Below are 15104 nucleotides of genomic sequence, written 5' to 3' on the forward strand. Positions count from 1 at the left end.
GCTACCTGTCAAATAAATAAATAAAAATCTTTATAAAAAAGATTTTTATCATTTCTGCTTTCTATGAGATATTTAGTCAGAATTTAATTGTTCTTGAATCTGAGGCTTTGTATCTTTTGCCTATTTTATATTGGGTTTTATGGTTGTATTTTATATTGGGTTGTTATTATATGGAAGGAATCCCTTACAGGTTGATTTTTTAATTTTTATTTATTTAATTTACAGGTAGAGTTACAGACAGTGAGAGAGAGACAAGAGAAAGGTCTTCCTTCCATTGGTTCACTCTCCAATTGGCTGCAACTGCCGGAGCTGCACGAATCTGAAGCCAGGAGCCAGGAGCTCCTTCCTGGTCTCCCATGCAGGTACAGGGGCCCAAGCACTTGGGCCATCCTCCACTGCCCTCCCAGGCCACAAGCGGAGAGCTGGACTGGAAGAGGAACAACCGGGAGTAGAACCGGCGCCCATATGGGATGCCGGCACGGCAGGTGGAGGATTAACCTACTGCGCCACTGTGCCAGCCTCACAGGTTGATTCTTGATTATAACCTGTCCATTCTTCTCTAAAGTTAACTTCCATTCTGATTTTTATTGAAAATATTTATTTGGTTTTATTTATAATTTTCCTACCATGTATATGTCCCTAATCAATATACTTTAGTTTTTCTCATGTCTGATTTTACTATTAGTATAATCATACAGTCATCTATCTGCATGATTTCTTTTTAAATATTTATTTATTTATTTGAAAGTGTGACAGAAAGAAAGGGAGAGAGAGGGAGAGATGTTGCATTTGCTGGTTCACTCCCAAAGTAGCTGCAATAGCCGAGTCTGGACCAGGTTGAAGCCAGAAGCCTGGAACTCCATCTGAGTCTCCCACATGGGTGGCGGGGGCTAAGTAAGCGCATGGGCCATTAACTCTGCTTTACTGGGAACATCAGCATAAAGTTGGATCAGAGTGGTACAGCCAGTACTCAAACAGGTGCTCATATGTGATATCAGCATTGCAGTTGGTGGTTTAAACTGCTGTGCCACAATGCTTGCCCCTATAAGATGGTTTTAAGAGTAACCTGTGTTGCAGCAAATAGCTGTAATTTGTTAATTTTCATCTGTACAAATCATGCCATTGTGTAAATATAGCACTAGCATTTTTTAAATTGCTAATTACTATTAGTAAGCATTTGAATACTTTCTGAATTTTAGCTATTAAAATTTCGCTGCTCTGTAAATTTCTGGAACATATGTCCTAGCATACACATTATGGAGCATTCAAATTGTTTGTCAGTTAGTTGCTTTTCAAATATATTCTCCTAGTGTGGGCTGCCTTTTAATGTTTTTGCCAATTTTCATCATAATAAATTTTATAGTTCATATCTTTTTAATTTATGAAAGTACAGCAGAGTCAGAAATCTATTCCTTAATTCTTCTAGAATAAAAATTACTTTGGTCTTTTAAATTCTTAATTCATATGAAGTAGCTCATTTTATAGTATGTGGCATTTCTCCTTCTTTAATATATAAAGGTTTTGTATATGTGTAAATTTGCTGTTAGTTTTCCATTTTGTTCCATTTCTTCATTTGGCTTTCTCTGAACTAATACTACCATATCTCTTTGTATTACTGTGTATGAATTTTAGAACTAACTTTTAAATTTTATGTGGAAAACATACATGAAACTTTCATTAAAATGAAATATTTATGTTTTGGGAATGGCTGTAGTCAAAATACTGAGTTTTCCCACCAATCAGCATTGTAAATGAGTCTAATCATTTATATTTTTTATGTATTTCAGTAAAATTTTAAAATATAACTTGGAGGTCTTTTACATATCATGTTGTATTTTTCTCTGGTTCTTCTTGTATTTCTTCCTGCTATTATAAACTATATATACTTTTAAAGATATATTTATTTATTTGAAAGAGTTACACAGAGAGAGAAGGAGAGGCAGAGAGAGAGAGAGAGAGAGAGGTCATCCATCTGCTAGTTCACTCCCCAGTGGACCGCAATTTCCAGAGCTGCACCAATATGAAGGCCAGGAGCCAGGAGCTTCTTCCAGGTCTCTTCTACTGCTTTCCCAGACCATAACAGAGAGCTGGATCAAAAGTGGAGCAGCCGGGACTTGAACCGATGCCCATATGAGATGCTGGCACTGCAGGCAGCAGCTTTACCTGCTATGCCACAGTGTCGGCCCCATAAACTATATCTTATAACCATATATTCTAATATATTCTAGGTGTTGGTTGTTTATATATAAGAATGCAGTTAATTTTTTGAAGACTTAATTTAAAACTTCACTTTCTGTTATTTTAAAACTTACTTTCCTTGTAGCCTTAGAAGATAGTTTGCATGATTCCAATTCTTTGAACGTGAAAGAATTTGTAATGACACACAAAGTTTCTATTATAATCCTTCCAGAGAAGCCACTCCATGTTTTCCCACGCATTCAATATGGAGTCAAAGGTACATATGTGTCTTCAGCTAGACTTGTGACTCTCAAGGGGCACAGATGCAGTACTGCTTCCTAGAAGAATTTTTGGCTATTTGTAGAAGCATTTCTTGTTATAATAATTGAACTGGTATTTAGTAGCTGGTAGCTGGGGATGGTATATCTGGAATATAGTGCAATGCAGGGAAGAATTGTCCCATGTTCTGCTTGATTTCTTTGGTATTATTTGAGTATAGAAACAATGTCTGGGCATTCCAAGATGGCTGCACAGAGGAAGATAGTAGAAAGAAACTAGAGGAAGGAAGTACATTCCCAGGGGAGAGTTGGAGACAATTTTGCAGTGGAAATTCTACAGAAAGAAGAGGAACACCATAAAGCAGTGTGGAAAGTGAGGTTGTGCAAGAGCAAGTGGGGACACCATCCGTGACTCCTGAAGCTGGAGGCTGGAAGAGACACCAGGTTCTGAAAGTGAGGTGAGGGAAGACTGTGGCAACCAGCATCACTGGTGATATTGCCTGAGGGAGAGCCTTGTGGATCACATTGTCTTTGAGTCTGGTCTGGAACTCCAGTGGGGGGCAGGGTACTCACTAATCCAGCGAAGGAAAAGCATTTCTTTCTCCCCATCCCCTGCTAAGGGAACTTGGCAATTGAGAGAAGGTACCATCTTGAAATAACTTTTCCAATTAAAAGATACAGACTGACTGAATGGATTAGAAAACAAGACCCATCTCTTGGCTGCTTATGAGAAACGCAGCTCACCAACAAACATGTATGGAGACTGAAAGTGAAAGGATGCAAAAAGATATTCCATGCTAATGTAAAACAAAACCGAGCAAATGTAGCCATCTGAATATCAGATAAAGTAGTTTTAACACAAAAACTGTTAAAGAGACAAAGAAGGGCATTATGTAATGATTAAGGGATCAATTCTGCAGGAAAATATGACTATGATATGTGACTATGATAGCCAGTGCCAGAGCTATTGGCTATTTAAAATATATGTTATTGAATGTAATGTGAGACATAGACACCAATGCACTAGTAATGGGGGACATCAACACCCCTCTTTGATAAGTGGACAGATCAGTTGGACAGAAATGCAACAATGAAACAATAGCACTAATCTACACTATGAACCAAATGGACCTAACTGGTATCTACAGAGTATTTCATCCCAGAGTTGAAAAATATTCATTCTTTTTATCAGTGCATGAAGCTTTCTCTAGGATACATCAGATGCTAGACCATAAAGCTATTCTCAGCAAATTATAAATAACTGAAATCATGCCATGTATCTTTTCTGACCACAATGGAATGAAGCTGGAAATAAACAACTCAAGAATCACTAGAAAATATGCAAACACATGGAGACTGAACAACACACTCATGAATGAACAGTTAGTCATAAAGAAATCAATAGGGAGATCAAAAAATTTCTGGAAATGAATGAAGATGACAACACAATGTGTCAAAACCTTTGATATAAAGCAAAAAGAGTGTTAAGAAGAAATTTTATAGAAATTTGTGCCTACATCAAGAAATTGGAAAGAAATCAACTAAATGAGCCATCATTGCATCTAAAGGACCTAGGAGAACAACAGCAAACCAAACCCCAAATTAGTAGGAAGAAAAAAATAATTAAAATTAGTATGTAAATAAATAAAATTGAAACCAAAAACAGAAAATGGAAAAATGCTTTTTGAAAAATACACTATTGGCCCACCTAACCAACAAAAGAAAAAAAAAAAAGAGGGAGAAGACCCAATTAAATAAAATCAGAGATGAAAATGAAGATGTAACAATAGATACCACAGAAATAAAAAGGATCACCATTAATTACTATGCCAATAATTTGAGAAATCTAGAAGGAATGGTAGATTCCTGAACACATACAATCTAATAAAATTTAAGAAGAAAGACATTGAAAACTTAAACAGACTGAAAACCAAGATAGGAATTGAATGAGTAGTAAAGACCCTCCCCAAATAGAAAAGCCCAGAAGTGGATGGCTTGACAGCTGAATTCTTCAGTATGGAGATATCTCAGAAAGCTGAATATAGACCTTCCATATGATGCAACCATCCTATTCTTAGGAATTTACCAAAGGAAATTAAATCAGTATATTTAAGAGTTATCTGTGCCCCCATCCATGTTCAATGCAGCTCAATTCACAATAGTTAAGATATGAAATCAACCCAGATGTCTATCCACCAATGAGTAGATTAAGAACATGTGGGACATATACAGTAAAATAATATTTAGCTGTAAAAAAGAATAAAATTATGTCTTTTGCAGCAAAATGAATACAACTGGAAACCATTATACTTAGTGAAATAAGTCAGTCCTGGAAAGACAAATATATGTTTTCCCTTATTTGTGGTAACTAATAGAATACAAACAAATGTAATATATAATTATTTGCACTGCAATCTGAATAAAATTATTCTTGTGCATACACTGTTGGAAGGAAATGGCTTAAAGTTTAAATGAACTCAATTATTATCTTATAACCACACTGGAGATATTTAGATGTTACCCTATCATTTATTGTATATTTCATTGAAAGAAATTATGAATATACTAATTGACCAAAAAAACTGCATATTGGTGAAATGGTCACTTATACATTGAATTATTGTTTATAGCCACTAAACTATGGTACTTTTGCTTTTTACTTGTAAAACTTCTCATTGATGAAGTATTAAGCCTTTTTACTGTAGTGTAAATTTAAAATATGTTATCTCAAAAACTAAAATATGACAGAGAAAGGAAGAAAACTAAAAGAAGGAGAGTGTGGGCCCAGCTCTGTGGTGCAATGGATTAAGGCCCTGGCCTGAAGCGCAAGCATTTCATATGGGCACTGGTTCTGGTCCTGGCTGCCCCTCTTCCGGTCCAGTTCTCTGCTATGACCTGGTATAATAGTAGAAGATGGCCCAAGTCCTTGGGCCCCTGTACCCATGTCAAAGACCCAGAAGAAACTCCTGGCTCTTGGCTTCAGATCGGTGCAGCTCCAGCGGTAGCGACCATCTAGGGAATGAACCAATGTGTGGAAGACTTCTCTCTCTGTCTCTACCTCTCTCTGTAGCTCTTTCAAATAAATAAAATAAATCTTTTTTATGTACTTTTTTGGACAGGCAGAGTTAGACAGAGAAAGAGAGCGAGAGAGACAGAGAGAAAGGTCTTTCTTCCGTTGGTTCACCCCCCAAATGGCTGCCACGGCCGGCGCTGCACCGATCCGAAACCAGGAGCCAGGTGCTTCCTCCTGGTCTCCCATGCAGGTGCAGGGTCCAAGCACTTGGGCCATCCTCCACTGCCTTCCCGGGCCACAGCAGAGAGCTGGACTGGAAGAGGAACAACCGGGACAGAACCCGGTGCCCCAATCGGGACTAGAACCCAGGGTGCCGGCGCCACAGGCGGAGGATTAGTCTAGTGAGCCATGGCGCCGGCCAATAAAATAAATCTTTAAAATAAAAAGGAGTAAGGAGCAGAAAAGCACATCAGTTATTACTGATGTTTAAAAAAAAAAGGAGGGGAATATCATTATATTCTTAGACTTTTGTTACAAAACATTGAATCTAAAAAGTGAAAAAAAGAAAAGAATACTTCTTTATGTAAGGAAACAAAATGTTTTTTTAAAAGCAATTTTAATATATAATACATTTACTATAATATTACTATAATTATTATTTAGCCTTTCTACCCAGATGTTGATTATAGAAATACATCTGCCATGATCAGATGAATATTCTCCTACTTGTATCAAATTCATTTGGTTGATAATGAGTAGGCACAAGGATCTTATTATTCCCTATGTCTTCTAGCATTATCATGGTTGAATTATCTATTGAAATACAAATTATGCTAAATTTAATTTTAATTGCTTTTTTACATTGAAATTAGGATATTATATTGATTTTTAAAATTAGGTATGTGGTATAAGTTATATTTTCTCAGAATTTCTTGCTAAGATAGTACAAAAGTGTCAGAAATATTTTTTATAAAAAGACACTGAGACAGTCAAGGATTACAACCACTGATCAAAACAGAGAATCAGTTGATGAGTCCTACATGGCACTGCTCTTCATAAGCAATTTCAGAGTTCCCCCAAGTCCACAATACAGTGTCTAAGGTTGGCTCTAATCTTATTTTTTATGAAAGGTTTAAAAATAATCTTTGTACTGATAAGATGGTAAGATTGTGTGTGTGTGAGTGTGAGACACAGAAAGAGAGAGAGAGAAAGAGAGGAGGGAGAGAGGGAGAAGATTTACAATGGAAAGATTAAAGATATTAAAAGCTTTCAGAGGAAAAAAAACGAAAGGAGAATTTGGACAGGTGTCTTTTTTTCCTTTATGGCTTGCATTTGGTGCTACTAATATTTTCCTTTTCAAATGGAAGGCAAGATGGGAACATTTCTAAAAGAATGGAACAGTTTCAAATTATTTGTATGTAATCTTATTTAAGGAGTCTGTACTTGGAAACTTTGGATGAGAAATTCTAGCTTGTAGTTATTCTTTTAATTGATAGTTCATTAAAAACTGGAGTTAAACAATTTAGTAAGTTCTTGTAAAGTTAACTTTGGTAAAACAATAATAGAAAATAGTTACATTTTATTAAAATTACATAGATTATGATGTGCATCCTCCTCATTTGCATGCTTTGGGTTTGTGCTTGAATATTTTTTTTTTTTTTTTACTTTCATACCTCCCTATAGTTGTGATTGCTTACCTCTTCTAACTCTGCCTTAGACCGTCTGTTTAGTCTGTTGCTATAGCAGTCACTACTGAGCTTCCTATTACTTGGCTGGAAGGTCAAACTTCCTTTAGAGGTGATAGACATGGCAATTTTGCCCCAGCAACTGGCCAAAATAAAAGGTGTGTGAATGGACGGGAGGATCATTACGTTCTACCCCAAATCCTGTGTGAGTGTGAGCTACACGTATTACAAGTCAAAATAACAGGAAATCTAAGCTGCATCACGAAGCCAGGTATATAAAGTAGTTCCTGACTCTCAGAATTGAGACCAAGATCTAGCCACCAGACATTTGATTCATGTGCACTGTATGAAGGAAGAGATAGACTCATGATTCACATTTTCTCCTGATCCACTGCCAGCTCTCTTCTGACTGACTGACCACATGTCCAATATTCTTTGGAGGGTTTCCTGGTGTTTTTAGTGAATCTGTAAATCTCATTACTTTCTAAAGTCTTTCCAGAACTTCTTTTATATTTTCCACATAGTTTTCCAGATTATATTTTACTTAAGATATTATTTTCAACACGCATATGTAGATACCAGAATCAATTTACTTAAAATATAATTTCAATTAGGAATTTGTAATTTTATGGTGAAATTTTGATATTTTCACAGTTGATTCTTATTACAAATTAATTATAATTAATAGAAATGCTGAATATACTGACTGAATCCTGTGCAATCATGTTGATTTTGTATTATATCAATAATAATTTTATCCTCTATAATTTTTATAGAGAAGTTGGGGTGAAGTGTCAGATTAGAGGAATTCAGTGGATTTAACAAATAATTATGAAAATTGATACAATGAAATAAGTGTCAAATATATGTACAGTCTTTTAAGGAATTTGAATATCTTTATGTATATCCGACTTGAATTCTTATTTCTGCCAAACTTATATCCCAATCACTGAAAAGACACAAAAATCTATTTTATTTTTAAATATTTCATGGAAGAAGAATAACAATATCTACCAGTAACTGGGTCTCATGCCTTACAAAGTTCATCAGATGGAAGATTTTCCTTTTATATAACCTGAATTCCTACTACTGTAATGTAATTTCCCTTTAACTGATTCTAAATAGAGAACATCTGTTCACCATCTTTCTTTTTTTTTCTTTTACCTTTTGCCAAATGCCATTAGCAGAAACTTCTCCTCTGACCTTTACTATTCAAGTCTGACCCTTATAAAAGTCTGTGTGGTGTTGGGCATGGTGCACAGGCGGCAGATTCTTTGTTTATCTCACTGTCACTGAGTGCACCTTTTTTCAGCCTTTGCTGGGTTGAACTTCCAAAATCTGAGCCCACTGATTTTCATACCACAATTTACACTCTACACCATTTTCTAGACCAAACAAGACATTCTGAAAGTGGTAATAAACAGCCTCAGCTCTTCCATGGAGTTTGACTCCATGAATTGTTCTCCGAGTTTTAGAAACTGGACCTCCCTTCGGTCACTGGGCTATCCAAATAATTTTAGCTGCCAACTAGACTTGGCATTTACTGACCACTGCACTCCCAGGTTACTCTACAAAGACATTATCTCTCTTTACTAATGCTTTAAAATTATGTCCGTGGTTGACCTTCTGGGAAGCTGTGATTTCTCTGAAATTAACTATAAAATATGTGCACTTTTCTTTTCTGAGAGACTTTATGGCTTTCAGCAGTTTCCCAAATTGTTATACCATAAAATTTTAAGAAAACAAATTATGCAGTATAGATATACACTAAAGGTTTTATGGATACAATACTGTATCTGTTAGCCCATACAAAATAAAGAAATCAACACTTTTCTTTCTTCCATTTGTCCTTGTGTCCAGCCTTGGGTAATTCTCCTTTCCTTTTTATATCTTTCTTGTATATTAATTCCTGTGTGGTAACTGGAACCTCAGCCCTGTTCCAGCGTCCCATGGTCCATGTGTGTGTACATATATATATATATATATATATTTTTTTTTTTCCCCAGAACATAATCGTCAGTCTTTCCGGTTTCTTAAAATTGGTTGACATCTCTTGCCTGATAGGGAGACTAATACTTCATTCACCTGGAAATGCCACTAACACTCTGATTTTGCTTTATAGGCCTCCTAAACTCTGTGTGGTCAGTTACTGTAGCCATAATGTATTTCCTATTATTTGTGTCTCTTTAATGGGTAAATCTTAACATTAGTTTCCAGCTTCTGTTGTCACCACATCAGCTTGTGAGATGATTTGCCAAGAACAAAGATGTGAAAATCTGTGTCTTTCTGTAGTCTTTTCTTCATGTGTCCAGTTTTTTATTATAATCAGAGAAGAAAGACACAGACAGGAATAATTAAGGATGTGGTAATTACAATCACTAAACTTAAAAAAGGGATTCAGCCTGACACTTAGTATAAATTTGGGCCAGAATAATTGAAATTGAGGTTGTCTTGGAAAATTGGAGACATATGGTAACCATAGTGAACTAAAACAATTATATTGTTACTGTGTGAAATTAAAAATAACTGAAAAATTAGGACTCAAATGAATTATTACCATAAGACTATAAATGAAGTCTTTGGTAGTACACAGCAGCACTCAGTCACATGCTTTTTTTCACATTTTGAGAAAGAAATTAATACATGTTTTTGTTTTCGTATTATCTCCTACTACACAGTTTTCTTTGAATAACAATTGTTATGGCATCAAATGTATCTATAATGAAAATTATAAAACACTGATGAAAAGAAATTATCAAGGATATAAAAAATGGAAAACTATTTATTGCTTATGGATTAGAAGCTTTAATATCATTAAAATGTCCATACTTCTTAAATCTACCTACAGATTCACTATAATCCCTATCAAAATAACAATGACATCCTTTATCGAATTAGAAAAAAATTCTAAAATTCATATGGAATCACAAAGACCCATGATAACCAAGGTGATCCTGAGTGAAACAAAGTAAAACAAGAAACAGAAAAAGCTGGAGGCATCACAAAACCTGATTTCAAAGCAGATGATAAAGCTATAGTAACTAAAACAGCAGAGAATTGGCCTAAAGATGGGCACAGAGATCAGTGAAACAGAACAGAGAGCCCAGAAATTAATCCAGTGTTTCCAAGAACATACATTGAGAACACTTTTATTCAATAAATTATTTGGGCAAAACTGGATGTAGAAGAATGCAATTAGATCTCCACCTCTTACCATATGCAAAAATCAATTCAAGATGGATCAAAGACCTAAATGTAAACTCTGAAACTGAAATTTCTGGAAAAAAACAAAGAAGCACTTAAAGACATTGTTGTAGGAAATGACTTCTTTGATAGGATCCCAGAAATGCAATCAACAAAAGCAAAGTAGACAAATGGGATTATATCGAATTCTGCAAATTCCTTTGCTTCTGCACAGCAAAGGAAATAACTAATAGACATCCAAAAGAATGGGAGGAGTATATTTACAAGCTGCTTACCTGAAAATGGATTAATATCCAGAATATATGAGCAACTAAAAAAAAAACCTCAACAACAAAAAGTAACCAATCCAGTTAAGAAATGAGCAAAGGACCTGAATAAACATTTGTCAAAAAGAGAGATACAAATGGTCAACAAATATATGGAAAAATGCTTGCTATTACTAACCACCGGGAAAATGCAAATCAATGCTACAGTTAAGATCTCACCTCACTACTTTCAGAATGTCTATTTTCTTTTCTAGCTTATTTTATTATTTCTTATTTATTTCTTTATATACTCATTTGCTTTTTTGAAAATTTATTTAAAATATGCAAATTTCATTTATTTCATATATACAGATTTAGGAACATAGTGATACTTTCCACCCAGCCCTCTGACCCGACCATGCTCCTACCCTTCTTTCTCCCCACCTCCTATTACCGTTCTTATTTTTTACAAAGATCTATTTTCAGTTAACTTTATACTCCTAAGATTAACCCTACATTAAGTAAATAGTTCAACAAACAGTATGAATGAAAAAACCACTGTTCCTCAACAGTAGAGACAAGGGCTGTTAAAAATCATCACACCTCAAACTGTCAATTTCACTCCAATAGAATACCTTTAAGGTGCTCTATTGGTGACCACAGATCAGGGAGAACATATAGTATTTGTTTTTTTGGGACTGGCTTATTTCACTAAGTATAATGGTTTCCAGTTGCATCCATTTTTTGTAAAAGACATGATTTCATTTTTCATGTTCAATAGTCTATATATACCATAATTTCTTTATTCAGTCTTCAGTTAATGGGTTGATTCCATATCTTAGCTATTGTGGATTCAGCTGCAATAAATATGGGGGTACAGATCACTCATATGCTGATTTCTTCTCGTTTGGGCAAATTCCCAGGAGTGGGATAGGCTGGGTCATATGGTAGGTATATACGCAGATTTCTGAGATATCTCCATACTGTCTTCCACAGTGGCTGCACCAGTTTACATTCCCACCAACTGTGGATTAGGGAACATTTTTCACCACACCCTCTCCAGCATTTGTTACTTGTTGATTTCTGTAGACAGCCATTCTAACTAGGGGGAGGTGAAACCTCACTGGGCTTCTGATTTGCATTTCCATAATGGGTTGTGATCCTGAGCTGACAGCTGTGCTCTGGTGATTCTCACCAGAGGAGTTGGGCATCTGGACGCATGTTGGAACCTTGATACTATGGGTTTCTGGCAAGCTGGTGCCTGACTGCTTTCGTCTGTGCTGTTTGCTTGTGCGGTGAAGAATGGTGGTGTGCATTCTGGTTGTTCCCCCACGGTGATACCACTGACCTACAGCTGAAGGTGTGTGGTGAGGTGAGTGTTGGATCCTCTATCGTTTGCTCTCCTTGCTCCTGGCAACTGGTTGTGTGTGGTCATGACAGCCTGCAGACCTTGATGATGATGACTTCATGCCATGTGCTGTGTTAGACATTCTCCTGCCAGGCCATTTACTGCCCTCAACAAGAGGCAGGGGCCAGTAAGGCTGCAGGGGGCCCTTCTGATGGCTGTACTCACTGGTCATGCCCCTCTACTCTTGTTTCCATGAATAGATTGGTCTATTTTCAAAGAGACAAGGAGTAATAAAAGCTGGCAAGGGTGTGGAGAAAGGGGAACATTGTGGGTGGAAATATGATTTATTTCTGCCACTTTGGAGAACAGTATGGGGGTTTCTTTTTAAAATGGTAGAAATAGAACTGCCATATGATCCAGGAATCCACCACTGGGCATATACCCAAAAGAGATGAAATCATTGAGTCAAAGAGATACGTGCTCCACCATGTTTATTTGAGCACTGTTCAGAATAACCAAAACATGGAATCAATCAACATTTCCATCATCAGATGATTGGATATAAAACATGTATATACAAATAATGCAATACTATTCAGATATAAAAAAAATGAAATCCTGTCATCTGCAACAAAATGGTTCTAACTGTAGGATATCATTTGAGTGAAATTAGCCAGACACAGAAAGACAAATACTCTATATTCTCCATTATATGTGGGAGGTAAAATTTAAAAATAAAAAGCAAAAGCAAACTGAGTATGAACACAGAATATTGATTACTGGAGGCTGGGAGGGGTGGCAGAAATAAATGGAGTATTGATTAAGAAAATAGTGGGGGGCTGGCACTGTGGCGCAGCAGGTTAACACCCTGGCCTGAAACGCCAGCATCCCATATGGGCGACGGTTCTAGTCCCGGCTGCTCCTCTTCTAGTCCAGCTCTCTGCTATGGCCCAGGAAGGCAGTGGAGGATGGCCCAAGTGCTTGGGCCCCTGCACCTGCATGGGAGACCTGGAAGAGGCTCCCTTCTCCTGGCTCCTGGCTTTGGATCAGTGTAGCTCCAGCTGTTGTGGCCAGCTGGGGAGTGAACCATCGGGTGGAAGACCTCTCTCTCTCTCTGCTTCTCCTCTCTCTGTGTAACTCTGACTTTCAAATAAATAAATAAATCTTTAAAAAAAGAAAATAGGGGAAGCTGAGTATGGATCATTAATTATGACAAAAATACTAATATGGGATGCTAACAGGGGAAATGGAGTGGAGATACATGGAAACTCATTATATTACTACTTCACAGTTCTTTTGGCAAATTTAAAACTATTCAGAATAGAAATACCAGAAATCAATCCAAACATCTACAGCCAACTTATATTTGATCAAGGATCTAAAACCAATTCCTGGAGCAAGGACAGTCTATTAATAAATGGTGCTGAGAAAACTGGATTTCCACGTACAGAAGCATGAAGCAAGATCCCTACCTTACACCTTCACAAAAATCCACTCAACATGGATTAAAGATCTAAATCTATGATAAAATTATTAGAGAACATTGGAGAAACCCTGCAAGGTATAGGCACAGGCAAAGACTTCTTGGAAAAAACCCCGGAGGCACAGGCACTCAAAGCCAAAATTAACAATTGGGATTGCATCAAATTGAAAAGTTTCTGTACTGCAAAACAAACAAACAAACAAACAAACAAAACAAAACAAAAACAAAACCAAACAAACAAAAAACCAGGAAAGTGAAGAGGCTACCAAGAGAATGGGAAAAAATATTTGCAAACTATGCAACTGATAAAGGATTAATAACCAGAATCTACAAAGAGATCAAGAAACTCCACAACAACAAAACAAACAACCCACTTAAGAGATGGGCCAGGGACTTCAATAGACATTTTTCAAAAGAGGAAATCCAAATGGCCTCTGGATGGATGCACATTTGTCTTGTTCTGCAATATTGCTTTCTGGCTTCTTGGTTATTTTCTGGACTAATAAAGCTCCCTGTCCTTCCTCTTTCAGGTGAAAGAGGAATAGAATCTAGAATACAATTGAAAAAAAGAATCGTTCTAACATTATGCATTTCCCTTTGATACATAGACTCAAACATCAATCATCTTTCTTACAATTTTCATTTTATGGGGAGGATTTCATTAAGCAATGGCACTTTTGTACCTTGAGCAATCCTAGGAACAGAATTACCATGTTAAGTGAGGGTAGGCATTTCCACTTTTTATTGAATTAGTTATTAACTTCTGTTGCCAATAAAATGATCAACAGTCTTTAACTAAGGCGTGCTTTTGGGAAAGGATTGTCATTTAAAATGATAGAGAAAAGCAACAATGTAAATAAAAGATTCTGAAACAAAAATGGACATTATAGTGTAATTATCAGTCAAAACATTTCAGATTTTATGGAACAGTGAAAGGAAATTTTAGGCAGATGATCACCTTGCCAAAGTTTGCGGCATTGTCAATACCATCACCTGGACACATAGTTTTACAATGGCAGAAATTAACTTAAAAAAAGAAATAACAGAATTTACTCCAATGGAACTTACTTTCAAAACAAATAGATATAATTATTTCACAGTAGAGTGGATTAGGTGTCTTTTACTAAAAGATTGTTTATAGCTAGAAAGGCTTTCCATTGGGTAAGATAAAATAACACATCTCCATTTGCAGTTATATTATACTTGGAAATTTTGCTCTAAAATATATTCTGTGGTAACTATTAATGTATAACAACTACTTTCAGTGCAGAGATAATTATTATCTTATTTTTCTAATCTCAGGATCTGGTCCATTTCTATTAAAATCACCCATATTAAAAGAGCTTAATTTGGGGCCAGTGCTGTGGCATGGCAGGTAGAGCCACCGCCTGCAGTGCCGGCATCCCATGTGGGCACCGGTTCCAGTCTCAGCTGCTCCTGTTCCGATCCAGCTCTTTTCTATGGCCTGGGAAAGCAGTAGAAAATGTCCCAACTCCTTGGGCCTCTGCACCTGCATGGGAGACTCAGAGGATTCTCCTGGTTCCTGGCTTCGGATTGGCACAGCTCCAGCCCTTGCAACCAATTGAGTAGTGAACCAGTGGATGGAAGATCTCTCTTTCTGCCTCTCCTTCTCTCTCTGTGTAACTCTTTCAAATAAATGAATAATTAAA

At 36.5% G+C, this 15104-nt stretch overlaps 1 long non-coding RNA gene across 2 annotated transcripts in view; it reads left to right on the forward strand.

Moving 5' to 3' along the window:
- The window catches only part of LOC138848959 (uncharacterized), a 201812-nt gene extending 197602 nt beyond the window's left edge, over positions 1-4210 (forward strand). For both annotated transcript variants that reach the window (XR_016232031.1, XR_016232030.1), the window contains one exon: positions 226-4210. This is a non-coding gene — a long non-coding RNA (uncharacterized LOC138848959). The remainder of the gene's footprint in view (positions 1-225) is intronic.
- Positions 4211-15104: the final 10894 nt, after the last annotated feature.

This window comes from Oryctolagus cuniculus, chromosome 3 (genome assembly GCF_051225735.1).
Source record: "Oryctolagus cuniculus isolate XC-2025 breed Fujian yellow rabbit chromosome 3, ASM5122573v1, whole genome shotgun sequence".
Lineage (NCBI taxonomy): Eukaryota > Metazoa > Chordata > Mammalia > Lagomorpha > Leporidae > Oryctolagus > Oryctolagus cuniculus.